The sequence below is a fragment of the Xiphophorus hellerii genome, chromosome 20, assembly GCF_003331165.1.
Source record: "Xiphophorus hellerii strain 12219 chromosome 20, Xiphophorus_hellerii-4.1, whole genome shotgun sequence".
NCBI lineage: Eukaryota > Metazoa > Chordata > Actinopteri > Cyprinodontiformes > Poeciliidae > Xiphophorus > Xiphophorus hellerii.
This window is the reverse complement of record NC_045691.1, coordinates 23,259,389-23,274,544: the sequence shown is the minus strand read 5'-3', so window position 1 is coordinate 23,274,544 and position 15,156 is coordinate 23,259,389. Positions and strand designations below refer to the sequence as shown.

Here is a 15,156-nt window from a genome sequence, read left to right as displayed (position 1 = left end):
GTGCTGCTCCTCCGCCCGCGCCAACTCATCAAGAGTTGATCAGCCAATCGACAGCAGATTTTTGGTTAATATCAGGTCATGACATCAACACAGTGTGCTATGATATGCTTTGCACAATGTAGATATTTTCACACATGTAGTTATTTAAAATATAACATCAATTGCATACTCAGTTTGACCTTTTGACCTTATTATGAAGAATTATATGATTCAAGATAAAAGAAGAAAATGGATTAACTTGTACAGAGTTGTAATTTATCTCTTATTAAAGACTTCAAATAAGGGAAGTCTTAGACTTTTCTTATTAAGCCTCTGAGAAGACTTAGTAAGAGGGGCTACAACAATTTTGAACATCACAAAAACACCATTTTGAGAAACTAGTGTAAGTTTTGGTTAGAAAAATACTGCATTTTGGTTTAAGTAATGGTTCATTGAGACTAAAAAATTAAATTCAGCCAGTTATAGTGGCAGGAAAACTGAACCTCTTTGGGGATGAAAATTTTTATACTTAAATACTATACTCAAAGATTAAAACTATGTCATTTCACCAACTGGTTTTACAGCTCTCAAAACTGGGAGTTGTTAAACCATCCAACAGCTCCCTAGTTTGAGAGGCAAGATGGGAAACTTTTGCTTTCAAGACAACAGCAACAAATTAAAAGGATATGATGCAACCCATGGGAAACTCCCCCAGGGGCTTGTTCTGTATCTGACTCAAAATAAAATGGTTCTGTTTTTAAGGACCATTACATTTGAGTGATTCAACATGTATGTCTTGGGATGTCACTGTCTTTTACGTTAGAAAGTTTCTTTTTAAAAATGTATCATTGTTCCGACTCATTTGAAATATAAAAGTTAAAGAAAATCTGAGCAAACTTCTCAGCTCAAGGCCAAAACTAAACTATGCTCCTCCCTGTGAGCAGGGAATATCGGAGTGAGCAGCTTATATCGGTTTGAGGTCTACTGTATTAATCTTGTCAAATGGATTCAGAAAGCACAGATACTGCAGATCGACACGAGGCTCAGGACAGAAGACCAGATGGCCAAACAGACTGGACAGGGAAACAGAGAGCAGTCACCCGATATAAAGAGGGGAGAAAGAAGGGCATTCGTCACATTGGAGAGGAGGACGTAAGAACGATAAAGGAAAAGTTCAGCATAGAAACAAAGAGGTGCTTGCAAAAGTGAGATGTCGGCAAGAGATACTCAAAGGGAAGGAGTAAAATGACAGATCGTGTCTTCTGCTGAGCATCAGCTCTTAGATGTTATGTTGTAGAGTTCCCCTATACAGCTCAGCTTCCTGCCATTACATGCAGCAAAAGCTCTGCTCCCTGTTGAATTATGCATACTAGTGCGGGAGGAGGGAGCTGTTGAGTTGAAGGGGGGGAAAAAAATAAGAGACATTGAGAAAATTAGAGGAACAGAACAGGTGTATCTATTACAAAGAGAGCAGAATGCAGCAGTTTCCTGGAAGATGACGTAAGCAAATGTGTATCAGCGGGAAGGGAAGTGGTCTATGGAATATGACACTCCATCTATGTCTTTCACAAATACTTGATTATGATGGAAAAACAGCTCAGGAAAACATGTTTACAAAAAATACCAAAGAGCCTCATCCAAATCCAGGCCGCAAAGTTCAGGTTAAAATCAGAACTTTGTGTTCTGGGCAACAAAAGCCTTACATGTGCTTTTTTTTTAGTCATTTTGATTATTTAAATTAGTGAGAGAAGCAAACTTCTAATGGAAGTGTAGTCTGTTTTGGCTTTGGAGTTGAAATCTAGAAAATATTAAATTTCTGAATTTTCAAAGTCTGTTAGAATTTGAGTTTTTTTTTCTTTTAGCCCCAGTTTGTGGTATTTTGTTCTCGGTGTATTCTTACTTTGTTGTGTGGACATGTTAGTATTTACTTCGTTCCTCGGTGTTTTAGCTTTCTGTTTTGATTTGAACATCAGTCAGGACAAAAGGATCTGCAGATTAGGACCCTGGATGCAGCGATTGATTACATATATCACCTGTAGATGTTTCATTATGATTGTATCAGGAATTTGTCTACATTTTGTTTCAAAATAACAAAAAAAACACACCGTAATTAGCACAACTAATTACCTTGGTTTTCACAACTAATTGTAATTATCAATCTAATTGCGTACTTCCTTGACAATATAGACCCAGTTGTCTCGACACGTGGTAGAAAATAGTTTCTTTTAATAGTTGCTTCTCACATCTCAGTGATGCTGAAAATAGCAAAGCCTGATTTCTCTTCCTTCAGTAACATCCACATCAAAGAGCGTCAGTGAAACACTGACTTCACCTTCTGAGACATTTTAATAATGAAAAAGAGAACATAAAATAATTTAAATATCTTCTCTTAACCTAAGTCATGTTGAGTAGATGAAACGAAAAGGGCATATCTGAACTGCTGAATGTTTTCTTTTTCTGCTGTCATCGTAGATTGAAACCATCAATCTACGATAATAATGATTTATAATAATGATTTTTAAGTATCATTATTGGACAGTGTAATCCAGCCTTGCTTTTAGTAATATTTTGCAATATTTAAAACCTATTTTTATTTATTTTTTTGTCCTTTTTCAGGGACGCTTTGGAGAATCAGTCAAGACATTTATAAATTAGAGGGCTACAATAAATTAAATAGCATTCATCCTCATAATATTCATGGGTGCAATGTTGTAAAGGTCTGCTTGGATGGAATATCTAGTAGGCTATTATGTTTCACGTGTCAAGCATTTTAATTCTGCTTGCCAATAAAATATTTGTCCACTAGGATTGACTTTCATTGTCCTCACGTCATGTAGATCTCACTTACTGAGCTAAGAAAGACAAGAAGAAATATTCTATTCTTGGAAAAAATTTGTATCTAGGCAAGTTTGGGTTTATCAAATTAAAGATTGTTGTCACAACATTCAATAACAATTCATTTTCCTAATTCCCTAATATTAATATTGTAGGGGATTGTTTGGATAACTCCTCCCATTCAAGAAGCTAATACAGCTGTACTTCTTTGCGACTTCTTTTACTTGAATATGCCCAGCATGTTTTTCTGGACGACAATAATCCTGTTAAAGTAGTTATTTTTCTTGCACCAGTAATGGGCATGCAATGTTATCTATTTTGACAATGAAACCACTTGCAATAAATCAAAAATGCTCAACTGTGCATCCACACACATGAGAAGAGACCGGATTATTAAGTTTGCAGATGAATCCACAGGAGTGGGGCTACGACCCTGGAAATGATGAATCACTGTACATGGAGGAAAGTAGATACCTGCTGCAGAAACAACGTCACGTTGTTTAGTGTGGAGGAAAAAGAAAGGAGCTGGTCAGTGACCTCTTAAGTTCATGACATAAAAATATAAACTCCCGGCATCACTGATCTTGTAGTAAAGACAGTGGGCGACACTTAATACTGTGAAGATCTCAGCTGGTCAAAGTGCAGCACTTGACTCAGCAGAGACTACACTTTCTGAGCGAACCGACACAAGCATCATTCCCTACCCGCCTCTTCACAAAACTCTGCAGACCGGAGGGAAAACAACAAACAGGACCCCGCAGAGGATAATGAGAGGAAGCCGTAAGTGTCGTTGGCATGCCCCGACCATCAGGATCCATTTCAAAGCTGGAAATCATCAGAGACTCCTCACACCCTCTTGATAACGATTGCGATTTGCTTCCATTGGGTAAATAGCGGTGCAACAACAAAACCAGAACCACCAGGCTGCTGCACGGCTTCCTGTCTGAAGCTTTTTAGATAGTTAGTTGCTGAGAATTTAAGTTTTGGTATTTTATATTACTCCACTATGTTTATGTCTTTCTTTTTTTGTGTTGTGTTGTTATTAATTTGAGTTTTATCTGTTTTAGTGAACTGCTTGGTTTTGCTGCTGCTAATTGGTTTACATAGCAGCAAATTGATACGTTTTTATTATCTAGTTTGAATTAATCAAATGAGCCAGTATGTTGGTAGTTATGAAAGGAAAATATTGTTTATCTTACAAAATTAATCATTCGTATTTATCAGATACTTTACTAGCGAGTCCAATACCAAAGAAAAATGAGAAAATGTTGTGCTGTCCTTAGTAGAGGACAGTCAAGATGTTGAATTGTTACACATGGCACAACAAAGGCCATGACAGGATCAGGTATCACAACACAAGGCATATATAAAAGGAATACATAGCATCTGCATCCCCAACACAGACAAATAGGTCTTTGTTGTTAAAGCAACAAACTCTTTTCTTGACATGTGGTAGAAAAAAATACTGTGTGTCACATAAGTGGGTGAAATGGAGAGAAATGCTGCAGTCACCTTAGCTGCCTGATGGACAGATGAGAGTCACCGAGAAAGAGTGGCAAATGAAAAGGCAGAAGCTTTAAAAGCTTTAGAAGGGATTTGTATCCAGTAAGCCCCACATAGGATTAAACCATGTTAGTGCAATGCCTACATGCAGCAGAAAGAGTGCACATACCAACACACAGAGAACACACAGATGGCGGCATGTGCTCCAAATGACAGCAGTAAGCTCGTATACAGAATGACAGTGCAATGATACGTCAACAAAATCCTGTGGTTCTGAGGTATCTTGCAGAGATGGGTTTTAGCCACTTGTTTGTAACAAATTTGTTTATGTATAAATGAGAAATTGCTCTTCTTTTTATAAATGGAAAAAACAAAAATCCATAAATAAAATAATGCATGAATGCTATTTAAATCTTTTAACTTTTCGTGGCAGGAAAGCACTTTGAAATGCCTTGCTGCTGAAATGTGCTATACAAATACAATTTGATTGATTGATTGACTTGATAGCAACAACTCTAACCAGACTATATTTCTTTTTATAAAGATTTGGTTTCAAGCCCATTTAAATCCATGCTTCTAGAAACTTCTTTAGGCCGCAAGGCACAAATATCCCCAAAATGCAATGTCCTCTGCATTTAAAAAAAGAGAAAAGAAATGACCACACAGTTAGTTCAAAGTAGTCTTTCTAGCCATGACTCTCACTAAGAAAAGAGATTTTGGGTTGAACAAAGTCGATTAGATCATAGCTACCGGCACATCACGTCTGCCTGACATTAAGTATTGAATAACTTTCAAGCTGTGGAAAAAACACAGACTAAAATCTAATAAACAGCACCAATATGGAAACTCCCAGTGGCCATAACAGTGGAGAGGTATTTCTCTAAGGAAGAAAGCTGAAGACTTTAAAGTATGTGTTCACAGTAAACCAGTCTGAGTTTAACAGTGCAAATAAAAGTCATGCCTCACCTTTGCTGAATAATACCTCAGTCATTTGACTTTTTTTTCCACACACATATAAACACAGTTTTTGTGCAAAACTACAGGCCTGTACACAGATTATGCATAACTACTGATTAATATTAGAGTGCATGATTAAGTCTACTGCTAATGAAACATAGGAAAGCAACAGAAAGCCAGATGCAGTTTTTAAACTCACAGGAAAAAAAGGCCCTCACTTTGGACACATTTCCTGTATTCTGATGAAACTAATAGAGTTGTTTGACCATGATGTCCATTACTTATAGCTGTTAAAAAAATTATTTATGGATAAAAACTGATATTATTTGAAAAAGGTGTAGAAAGTTTGGTAAAATAACCATTTTAATGGTGCTGATCCAGCCTGCAAGAGAGTTACAGCATGTAAGACCTGCTGTCACAACAAGTCCTCTCCGGTTTTATTGACAAGAGGTGAAAAATTACATTTGAGGAGGCTGCTAAACATTCGTGAAATTTGCATACCGAAATAAGTCTATGTCTGTATAATTTTAAGGAAATATATTAATTTCATTAAGTGAAGCGCTGTGAATACTTTTCAGATGCACTGTACATGATATTGTTAGCTTAGATCAGGGGTGGGCAATCCTGGTCCTCGAGGGCCGGTGTCCTGCAACTCTTAGATGTCTCCCTGGTCCAACACACCTGAATCCAACAGCTGAATCACCTCCTAAGAACAGTCAAGTTCTCCAGAGTCCTGCTAATGACCTCATTATTTGACTCAGGTGTGTTGAAGTAGAGATGCATCTAAAAGTTGCAGGACACCGGCCCTCGAGGACCAGGAGTGCCCACCCCTGGCTTAGATGATCGACAGCATGTGCTCAGCTGTTTAGCGAAGCTGTATTTCTAAATGTTACTTTTAAATATACCCAGGTTATAACAGACAGTAGTGTTTCAACATTTCACCTTTGCTTTCAGTCTTGCTTTACGAATGAATCGCTGTTTTCTGTGTGCAAGAAGCATCTCAAAAAAGCAAAAAGAGGAAGAAAAAAAAAAATCATTAATGCAACCACTGTGAAAAGAATATCAAATTGTTTCTTTGAAAAGAAAATCCAAGCAGGATTCATCACTGTCACTGCAAATTTAAATGTGTTATATATCCATCCATCCATCCATCCATCTTCTTCCGCTTATCCGAGGTCGGGTCGCGGGGGTAGCAGCTTCAGAAGGGAGGCCCAGACTTCCCTCTCCCCAGCCACTTCTTCTAGCTCTTCCGGGGGAATCCCGAGGCGTTCCCAGGCCAGCCGAGAGACATAGTCCCTCCAGCGTGTCCTGGGTCTTCCCCGGGGCCTCCTCCCGGTGGGACGTGCCCGGAACACCTCACCAGGGAGGCGTCTAGGAGGCATCCTGACCAGATGCCCGAGCCACCTCAACTGGCTCCTCTCGATGTGAAGGAGCAGCGGCTCTACTCTGAGTCCCTCCCGGATGACTGAGCTTCTCACCCTATCTCTAAGGGAGAGCCCAGCCACCCTACGGAGAAAACCCATTTCGGCCGCTTGTATCCGCGATCTCGTTCTTTCGGTCATGACCCAAAGCTCATGACCATAGATGAGGGTGGGAACGTAGATCGACCGGTAAATCGAGAGCTTCGCTTTTTGGCTCAGCTCTCTCTTCACCACGACGGACCGGTACAGCGCCCGCTTGACAGCAGACGCTGCGCCAATCCGCCTGTCGATCTCCCGCTCCCTTCTTCCCCCATTCGTGAACAAGATCCCGAGATACTTAAACTCCTCCACTTGGGGCAGGACACCCCCCCTGACCCGGAGAAGGCACTCTACCCTTTTCCGGCTCAAGACCATGGCCTCGGATTTGGAGGCACTGATCCTCATCCCGGCCGCGTCACACTCGGCTGCGAACCGCTCCAGCGAGAGCTGCAGATCACGATCTGATGAAGCCAAAAGGACCACATCGTCTGCAAAAAGCAGAGATGAGATCCTAAGGCCACCAAATCGGATCCCCTCAACACCTTGGCTGCGCCTAGAAATTCTGTCCATGAAAGTGATGAACAGAATCGGTGACAAAGGGCAGCCCTGGCGGAGTCCAACTCTCACCGGAAACGAGCCCGACTTACTGCCGGCAATGCGGACCAGACTCTGACACCGGTCATACAGGGACCTGACAGCCCGTATCAAAGGGCCCGGTACCCCATACTCCCGGAGAACCCCCCACAGGGCTCCCCGAGGGACACGGTCGAACGCCTTCTCCAGGTCCACAAAACACATGTAGACTGGTTGGGCGAACTCCCATGCACCCTCCAGGACCCTGTCGAGGGTGTAGAGCTGGTCCAGCGTTCCACGACCAGGACGAAAACCACACTGCTCTTCCTGAATCCGAGGTTCGACTATCCGACGGACCCTCCTCTCCAGGACCCCTGAATAGACCTTGCCAGGGAGGCTTAAGAGTGTGACCCCTCTATAATTGGAGCACACCCTCCGGTCCCCCTTTTTGAACAGGGGGACCACCACCCCAGTCTGCCAATCCAGGGGAACTGCCCCCGATGTCCATGCGACATTGCAGAGTCGCGTCAACCAACACAACCCTACAACATCCAGAGCCTTAAGAAACTCCGGGCGGATCTCATCCACCCCCGGGGCCCTGCCACCGAGGAGCTTTTTAACCACCTCGGCGACCTCGTCCCCAGAGATTGGAGAGCCCAACCCAGAGTCCCCAGGCTCCGCTTCCTCAGTGGAAGGCATGTTGGTGGGATTGAGGAGGTCTTCGAAGTACTCTGCCCACCGGCCCACAACGTCCCGAGTAGAGGTCAGCAGCACACCATCCCCACTATAAACAGTGTTGGTGCTGCACCGCTTCCCCCCCCTGAGATGCCGGATGGCGGACCAGAATCGCCTCGAAGCCGTACGGAAGTCTTTCTCCATGGCCTCTCCAAACTCCTCCCACGCCCGGGTTTTTGCCTCAGCAACCGCCCGAGCCGCATGCCGCTTCGCCCGCCGGTACCCATCAGCTGCTTCCGGAGTCCCACAGGCCAAAAAGGCCCGATAGGACTCCTTCTTCAGCCTGACGGCATCCCTCACCGAAGGTGTCCACCAGCGGGTTCGAGGGTTGCCGCCGCGACAGGCACCGACAACCTTGCGGCCACAGCTCCGATCGGCCGCCTCGACAATGGAGGCACGGAACACGGTCCACTCAGACTCCATGTCCCCCACCTCCCCCGGGACGTGTTCGAAGTTTTGCCGGAGATGGGAGTTAAAGCTCCGTCTCACAGGGGATTCCGCCAGACGTTCCCAGCAGACCCTCACAACACGTTTGGGCCTGCCAGGTCTGACCGGCTTTCGCCCCCACCACCGGAGCCAACTCACCACCAGGTAGTGGTCAGTGGACAGCTCCGCACCTCTCTTCACCCGAGTGTCCAAGACATACGGCCGCAGATCCGATGAAACGATGACAAAGTCGATCATCGAACTGCGGCCTAGGGTGTCCTGGTGCCAAGTGCACATATGGACACCCTTATGCTTGAACATGGTGTTCGTTATGGACAATCCATGGCGAGCACAGAAGTCCAGCAACAGAACACCGCTCGAGTTCAGGTCGGGCGGGCCGTTCCTCCCAACCACGCCCCTCCAGGTCTCACTGTCATTGCCCACGTGAGCGTTGAAGTCCCCCAGCAGAACAAGGGAGTCCCCAGGAGGAGCACTCTCCAGTACCCCCTCTAAGGACTCCAAAAAGGGTGGGTAATCTGAACTGTCGTTCGGCCCGTAAGCACAAACGACAGTCAGAACCCGTCCCCCCACCCGTAGGCGGAGGGATGCTACCCTCTCGTTCACCGGGGTAAACCCCAACGTACAGGCGCCGAGATGGGGAGCAACAAGTATGCCCACTCCTGCCCGACGCCTCTCACCTTGGGCAACTCCAGAGTGGAAGTATGTCCAGCCCCTCTCAAGGAGACTGGTTCCAGAACCAGAGCCGTGCGTCGAGGTGAGACCGACTATTTCTAGCCGGAACCTCTCGACCTCACGCACTAGCTCCGGCTCCTTCCCCACCAGAGAGGTGACATTCCACGTCCCAAGAGCCAGTTTCTGCAACCGAGGATCGGACCGCCAGGGTCCCCTCCCTCTGCTGCCACCCATCCCACACTGCACCCGACCCCTTTGGCCCCTCCCACGGGTGGTGGGCCCATGGGAGGGGGGGCCCATGTTTCCTCTTCGGGCTGAGCCCGGCCGGGCTCCATGGGTAAAAGCCCGGCCACCAGACGCTCGCCATCGTGCCCCCCCTCCAGGCCTGGCTCCAGAGTGGGGCCCCGGTGACCCGCGTCCGGGCGAGGGAACACCAAGTCCAAAGTTTTCCTTCATCATTGGGGTGTTATATATATATAGATATATTTATATCTATATATATATGTAGTTGCACATCTCGTTTTCTGTCTTCACTTTCAAAGAACAAAAGAAGCAACTTTACCTATTTGACTCTTACTTTATTTTCAGTCGTCACAATCTTTTCCATCTCTTGGATTTTTTCCCCCACATCTCTACATCTTCTGTGGGCGTGCTGCATATGAAGTATTTTCTCTACATCGTGAGTGACAGCCTGTCCCTATAGATAGCATCTCAGCTGAGATTTGTGCTTATTATGAAACTAATCCAGTGTGAAAATCACGAGCTGCGTGTCACACCTCAGGGAAGCCCCCTCGGAGCGCTGCGACCATGTTCCATCATCTCTCTCTGCCTGCGGCCAACGTTGTGCATGCATCTGCATGACAAAACATGCTCCTTCATCCATGCCGCGACAACACAACGCTAATAAACCTACTACGCTCATCTCACACTTAGTGTTCGTCTTGAAGATAGGCTGACATTTCTATTCTGGTCAGTTTTTGGCCTTAGAAAACACAAGCCCCCTGGGATCTCATAGCCTGTACAAAGGACAGATAGCTGTGCCTCCCACAGCTTTTGTCTTTTTGTTTGACAGCCGCATTCAACCCATTTGCCTTCAGGATTTATCGCTGTTCAGAGTAGACAAGGTCAAGGCAAGGAGTTAGCTTCTGTGGCTTGTGAACCGACCCTTTTGGTAGCTCGGACGCTTCCATGCATTTAACAACAAAATGAAGCACTATATCTGGTACAGCTAAACACAGTGCCAAATGTACACAGGTCATCAGTCTCCTAATGGTGGAAGAAAGACAAACGTACCTTCTTAGAGCAGACCAGGAGTTTCTTACTGAGGTGACGGAGTAGCAGGTTTACCGGTGGGAAGTTCTGCAAAAGAAAGAGATCTTTTCAGCTCCAAACATTATGAAAGTGTTTTCCTTCTGCTTTAACACAAACAACCACAACTATAAATATACTATACAACCACAACTATAAATATAGTTCCAGTATTATATTCCAAATATAATATAATTTATTCTCAGTATAAATCCAGCTGTTCCATGAAGGCCTTTGAGGTTTGCTAGAGGAAATTAGTGAACAAAAAGCCTCATTAAGTCAAGAAACAAAGTAGAAAGATCAGGGAAAAAGTTGTGGAGATGTATAAAGTGGGTTTAGGTTACAAAACAATAACTTTGAACATCTTGTGAAGCACTCTTTAATCTATCATCCGAAAATGAACATACTATGGCGTTGCTTTAAACCAGCCAAGGCGTGTCCATGCATAGAATGGAAAGTCAAGGATAAGGCGAGCTTTAATCACATAAGCACCAAAGAGAGCCATGGTAACCCTGGAGGAGTTGCTGAGATCCAAAGCTCAGGTCGGAGAATCTGTCGACAAAGCTTGTGTTTGTAACAAAATGTAAAAAAGTTCAAGGGTGAGGACTACGTTTGAAAGGCAATGTGTTTCAAAGTGAGCAAAATGGAAGAACTAATTGCTTTCACTGCCAAAGTGAAAGCATAGACTGAGGTAATTTGTGTTTGAAAATAGAAAGTTGTTTCATCTGATTGTACAGACAAGCGAAGTTATTTGACTTCCAAAAGATGGTCAACAAGATAGTTGTTTGGAGATATGTCTCGCCGTCTTCATTGCTCCCTATTGTCTCGACGAGAGCTTTCTTTGTTTGCAACATCAATTAAATTTCGGAGACAACAAATTGTCATATCTTTATAGATAAAGAATTCTAATTAAAAACCAGAGATGAGATTAGAAAAATGCTTCCAGAGGCAGTAACTCTCCAGACAACAACTTTATACAGCAGTCAAGCAGAAGCCTTTTTTTCCTGTTACATAATGTGACTTTTACATGTCATTATCACATAACAGAGGCATAGTTTGACTTAATACAGTAGTATTTTTATGATTTAATAAAAATGTTTTTAAGATCTTTCTCTTTGTATTTTATTCATTTGTTTATTACCCATGCAGTGAAAACACTTAGATATCAAAGCAGTTCTTGAATGGTAAAAATGTATTTGAAACAGCTTTCTCCAATAACCTTGCTGATGAGTTGAAGGTTGGAGATTGGTCTGTAATTCTGCAGTAGTGACTTGTCCAGATCGTTCTTTTTCAGGGGTGGTTTCATATCTGCTTTTTTTTAAATGCCTAGGGGGAAAACACCTAATAGTTGTTTCCTGTTGTCCCATTAATATTGCAGACTGGTGTGGTGGGAAACAAAATAAATGTTCTGTGGCAAATGTCTGTACATTTCAAACAGATTCCCTGCTGAGGAAGGTTGTGATGCTGTTGAAAAGACAACTTCTACGATCTAATAGGATTTCTGAACAAGCCATTGAAAAGCATTATAGCAACTTTTGACATACCTGCGGCAACAATTAAAAAGACTGTAAACCAAATATGTGATAAAAAATGAAGGAGAAACTATAGTTCTGACTCGTCATTTGTGTAAATCTCATTTAGATCTTTTAATTTAAACAGCATATTTAGCAACCTTCTAGCATAATTCTGGTTGGATCTTTAAGAAACTTGAGCTCATTTCACTTGTTTGGTTTCTTTGCAGAGGGGAAGTTTAAATATTTTTAATGATGTTGAAGTTGGGGATTTGGGAAGAAAATTCATACAACTTAATATTCATCTTTGCATAGCATAAAACCAGTTTGATTTTTGTGATTGTCCTTTTGCAACAGAGCGTTATCGTGGTGCAAGTATCTTCATGGTTGACAACTGGTACAGTGTTCTTGGGCTTGAAGTCCCTAATGGGGAGGTGCCGCCGACTGTGACTGAGATTTTTGAAATGGCTCATTTTCCAGCCACAAACAAAATTAACTTAGTGCCAGAAAATGGATGGTTGTTCTTTTAAAGTGCTTGGACTGTTTCTAGAAACAGTGAGATCCAAATGGAAGTACAGAAACGAGGAAATAGTCAATTTTGCATAATACGTCCCCGTTAGTAGCGTTGCTCATAACAAGATTTATTGTAATCAGTTCCTTTCATCAGAGTGATACTGGTGCTATTATTGTCAGTCTGCCCAGAGCTTTTCTTTTGCTGACCTCAGGAATTTATCTGCACAGGAAAAAAAAAACTATTTCTATAGTGTCAGTGATTATAGGCGAAGGCAGTTCTGATTTTCCAGCAACCCTTGTTTGCTCATCTATATAAGCTGAGCTCTTCATTGTTACACGCATAACTTTGGTTTTCAGGGCATGACTTGTGCTGACAGTAACAGTAAGTGCTGAATGCTGCAGCAGCGCACTGAAGCAACATTAACATGGTGCATTAGCCTAGCTTTCTTATGACACACTTTCAGCTGAGGCAGCCAGCGTGAGCCAGATCTGAGAGCTTCGCTCTGAGCCGCACGGGCTCCCCGCTGCTCATCCCAATCACTGTCACCTGACTCTTTCTGTTAATGTGCTGCTGTTTTGTTTTGTCATAATGTCTAACTACACTCTCAGACCCTAAGCCCCGTGTGCATAGCTTTTTCCGTCTCGTTTCTAACTTTTACAAAAAGAATAGTCTACTCAGACTATCCCAAAGCGAGATCAATACAGCGTGAAGGCCGACCCTTTCACCCTTTCAGTATCACAGCAGGTGCCTCTTTTGACCAAGTCGAATTCTCACTGCGCAGTCAATGACAGAGGAGTGGAGTCTTTCTACTCCACCTTTGTCCTCACAATCAGAAACAGAAGAATACTCTTAGCAAGAGGCCTCCAAGTCAATCAGTCAGAGCTCTGTCTGGTAAGGCCTTTGATAAAACCCTTGCATCGATGACAAGTACAATGTCCTTAAAAGGTGCATATTTTAGAAGCTTCTCACGTTACACGAGCCCACGAAATCAAACACACACAAAGACTTATTGGTGAGATCAGTATGGAACATATTTTGGATCATAGATGGTTATATGATCACGAAGAGATAAGTAGATCATAAGTAGATCACATAAACCACGGTCCAAACGATTTGCATTCACTTTGCTCATTGTCCTGTTAGAAGGTGATGCTCCTTTTCAGTTTTCTGGAGGTTTTCTTCCAAAATTTCCCTGTTATATTAGCTCCAGTGGTGTTTTCATAAACTGATTAATTTTCTTGACCCTGCTGACAAAAATCAACCATGGACAGCCATGCTCCACAGTTTACAGATTACTTCCCACCACACATATTGTTATGCATGCTGTCCTCACATGCCTGGAGTTTGTATACTTACTAGATTTCTATAGGCAGTTATCTTGACTCAATTGTTTTATGGGCATCAGAGTAAAGTTGGTGAAACTAAATGAACCAGTTTGTCAGAACGTTTATCTTTTTTTACACTCCACCATTAAAGACTGTTTTGTGTGAAAAGGTTCAAGGGGGATGAATACTTCTGCAAAGCTCTGTATCCGATCAGTCATTGCTGCTGAAAAACTGAAGCTTGCAGCAGCGAGAGGCTTCATTTTGTTTAGCTTTGCCCTGCAAGTGCTACTTTCTTGCTCTACTTCCTGCTCTACTTCTTGTCCCCTATAAGTGAAGCTTTGCTCTGGCATACTTTGCTTCTTTAAATAGTCCATCACAGCTGACAGATGTGCTTGCTGTGAAAAAATTTTTTTTTGTGAAACCATATAAAACAGTCAATAATGGGATTTCTGATTAATACAGATGGCAAGTACAACAGCAGTCAGACAGAGCTTTTATATTCGCTAAAGCAACTCAAGTCCTTTGTGGATTGCTGTGAAATTCGGAGCAGACATTGATGGTTCCCATGGTACTTGTGATGGGTGTCAAGGCAATTTTCTGAAGGTCTTGCCTTTTGTCTGCGAATCGACCGCATTTTCGTTCTGTCTTGCCCCCGTCTCTGACAGAAAAAACTTTTGATTTAATCTCAGGAGATGGCAAAACCTCAGTGCAATCAAGTTATCTGTACACCGAGTCGACTATTTTGAATCATTAATGTGCTTTGATTAAAAAAAATATATAATGCTTTTAAATGCAACCACAAACATGATTCATTTCTAATTTGAAATTCCTGTTACTATGAACAACTGTGACTGTCGGTAGTATCACTATAAACAGACCATCAGCAGAAGCTTGTTAATTTATAGTGAGTATTTTATGATTGGAAGAGCAGAAGAGCAGTGTCATAGGTTTACATAAACCTATCCAGTCATGGACATGAATGCCATTAATTATGTCGTTGAATGACAGATGTATACATTAATGTTTGTATGTGTACCTAAGCAACACTTTTTTTTTGCCACTTACAAGCTTCTAATTATGATTAAACATTTGACCACTGTTCATGTTTGGCTTCCTAGCAAAGTGTTAGCCTTTAAGCATTGATTTATCCATTTCATTTGTGTGTTCAGATCACTGTTGTGTTGAAACAGCCAGTTTTTTCGAAGGGAAACTGAACAATCAGAAGATCGTCCCCCAGTTTTCCCACCACAGACAGTAAAACAGCTCCGCTGTATGATTTTGGCACCAGCATGCCGACCAGTTGTGACACTTTTATTTTACCTCGACTCTGCCAAGCA

At 42.9% G+C, this 15,156-nt stretch overlaps 1 protein-coding gene across 8 annotated transcripts in view; it reads right to left on the bottom strand.

Moving 5' to 3' along the window:
- Window positions 1-15,156, bottom strand: part of dlgap4b (discs, large (Drosophila) homolog-associated protein 4b) — a 118,707-nt gene that overhangs the window by 70,111 nt on the left and 33,440 nt on the right. For all 8 annotated transcript variants that reach the window (XM_032548891.1, XM_032548892.1, XM_032548887.1 and 5 more), the window contains exon 2: window positions 10,455-10,520. The gene's annotated coding sequence lies outside the window, so the exon portion shown is untranslated. The remainder of the gene's footprint in view (window positions 1-10,454; window positions 10,521-15,156) is intronic.